Genomic DNA, 2948 nt, shown 5'->3' on the forward strand with positions numbered 1-2948 from the left:
GCTGGTGAACGCTTTGTATCTCTCTCTCTCTCTCTCTCTCTCTCTCTCTCTCTCTCTCTCTCTCTCTTTCTCTGTCTATCTATCTATCTATCTATCTATCTATCTATCTATCTATCTATCTATCTATCTATCTGTCTATCTATCTATCTATCTATCTATCTATCTATCTATCTATCTATCTATCTATCTATCTATCTATTGTCATTGTCATTGCAAAGTTACGCTGTCTTTACTCACCGAATTTCCTCGCGAGGATGATTAAGGTGGAATTTATTTATTCATTTATTAATCAATCTTAACCTATAGAACGGTTCACTTTTCAATACGGCGCTGTGACGCCTTCTCCAGGTCCAACATGAGAGACTCCAGAGTAAGCATCAGCAGAAAGGACTCAAGGTAGGTGAGGAAAACGAAGTGGTGAAATCAGGCGCTCGTCAAAATACAGAAATCGGAGTAACAGCGCATTTTCCCGCCAGTTTGGACATTTTTACCGAATTTTTTTTTGGGGGTGCTAAACTTCTTTTATATTCATATAAAAGCAAATTTCCATGTGAATTTCACTGAAAAACATTGATTAAAGTAACAAAATATGTCTTTTGTCTGTTTTCAAGGACTCATTAGCTATTGGAGTTACCAAACTTTGGCGACCATTTTCTTGCTAATTTTTACCACCGAAACCAGGCGGCCTTACTTCCTTCAATCGCAATTATATCCTGAGTTCTTTTCAAGATAGATGGACATTATTTATTTCATTGGAAGCAAGGCAAACAAACCAGCTATTAGATTATACCATAACTCTACATGCCCAAAAACGGACACATATGTCATGTATTTATGTTCGTAAAGAATACGCCGTCTTTCCTCACCAAGTTCCCTCACCTGGCTGAATTAGGTGGAATTTATTTATTCATTTCTTATTTATCAATCTAAATCAAGGACGGTTCACTTTTCAATATGGCGCGGTAACGCCTTCTCCAGACCCAACATGGCAGACTCCCGAGCAAAAGTGGTTTAGTTTTAGTAGAGGTTTTACGGCGCTGACGACTGCATAAGGTCATATGAGCGCCAAGGGGTGGATAACGACAGAGAAGTCGGACAAGTCTGCCTCGACTATCAGGGTACCCTGGAAATAGCAGTTCACAAGAGAGTGACAAACATACAAAATAAGAAGTAGATGAAAAAATGACGATAGTAGGATGAGGAAAGAAAAAGCAGCAGTTTCCGCTATGTTTTTTCAGCACTGTATGAGCATGACATAGATAAATCTGCCCATTTACAATTCAACTGTGTAGAAGAACATGTCAAAATTCCCCTCTTTGGCAATGGAATGAAAACAAATTCAGTCAGCAACACTGTCCAGTGGGGGCGGGGGGGGGGAGAGGGGGCAGAGGGAGCAGAGGGGGGGAGAGGGGGGGGTAGAGAAAGAGCAAGCTTCAGCAGAAAGGACACCCGGTAGGTGAGGAAAACAAGGCCCAGGAATGTGGTCACCAGGAGAAAAAGAGATCGATTGTACGAGTTTGATTTTTTAAAACTGAATAAATCGCTCTTTGTTTCTGTGTGTGTCCCTGTATCTCTGTATCTCTGTCTCTGTCTCTGTCTGTCTGTCTGTCTCTCTGTACCTCTCTCTCTCTCTCTCTCTCTCTCTCTCTCTCTCTCTCTCTCTCTCTCTCTCTCTCTCTCTCTCTCTCTCTCTCTCTCTCTCTCTCTCTCTCTCTCTCCCTCCCTCTTCTCTATCTCCCTCTCTTTCACCACTTACAAATGACAATTAATCGATTATTATTGCAGTAATTTTAACCAAACTTTTAATAAATAAAATTCAACCAGGGAGAGCTGGAATGTAAGAGATGAAGAGAGAGAGAGATAGAGAGAGAGAAAGAGAGAGAGAGAGCAAGAGAGAGAGAGACAGAGCAAGAGAGAGAAAGAGAGAGAGAAAGAGAGAGAGAGAGAGAGGAAGAGAAAGAAAGAGAGCAAGAGGGAGAGAGAGAGAGAGAGAGAGAGAGAGAGAGAGAGAGAGAGAAAGAGAGAGAGAGAGAGAGAAAGCTAGAGGAATAGAAAGAGAAGGAGGTAGACAGACAGACAGACAGACAGACAGACAGACAGACAGACAGACAGACAGACAGACAGACAGACAGACAGACATACAGACAGACAGACAGACAGACAGACAGACAGACAGACAGAGACGTACCTCCATACCCGGAAGCACACTCCAGTATAACCCACACAATGCACGCTCCCCACGCCCACTCCTCCGGGGCGTTGTAAACTGCCTTGACCCCGGAACTGATATGTTGCCATGGACGCCGTGCACACAAGCTAGGCCCGTTACTATGGCAACCGCACAGCTAAGATCCACGACAGCCTGCGCAAAAGTGCAGTAAACAGATTGAGCGTAAACTTACTCCTTATTAAAATTGTGTTTTGTTTTGGTCAGTGTTTTGCTGCGCTCGCTTCTGCATAAGGTCATATGAACGAACGGGACACATTAAACTTTTTTTAGTTTGGTGGGAATTTTGAATTTTGGCGGGTAGCAGCCGAGGCCTACTCTTATCGATTCTTGAACCACCGAGGGATCTTTGACGAGCGTAACTTGCACACAGAACCTCCGAGAGTTTTCGCCTGTATCCAGAAAGGCCAGGTTTTAGATCTTCCTACTATAAGATCAGGGATGTGGCTGAAATAGTAGCAGTAGAAAGGGATCAGAAAGAGTCAGAAGCCCAGAGGAGGGGGGAGGGCAGAACATGGAGATGAAAGCAGACGAGAGAACGGTTCGAAGCAGGAAAGGAGGTGACAGGAGAAAATTTTAGAAAAGAAAAGTTTCTGTCGATGTCTGGTTTTGAATGAGAGTCGAACACCGTAACCTCTAGACTACGAGAACCCCCCTCAGCAAACTGTAGGCGTCAAATATATGCATTTCATCGCAACCTTACACAACCTAGAGTCTAGTA

This window comes from Aplysia californica, unplaced genomic scaffold, assembly GCF_000002075.1.
Source record: "Aplysia californica isolate F4 #8 unplaced genomic scaffold, AplCal3.0 scaffold00958, whole genome shotgun sequence".
NCBI lineage: Eukaryota > Metazoa > Mollusca > Gastropoda > Aplysiida > Aplysiidae > Aplysia > Aplysia californica.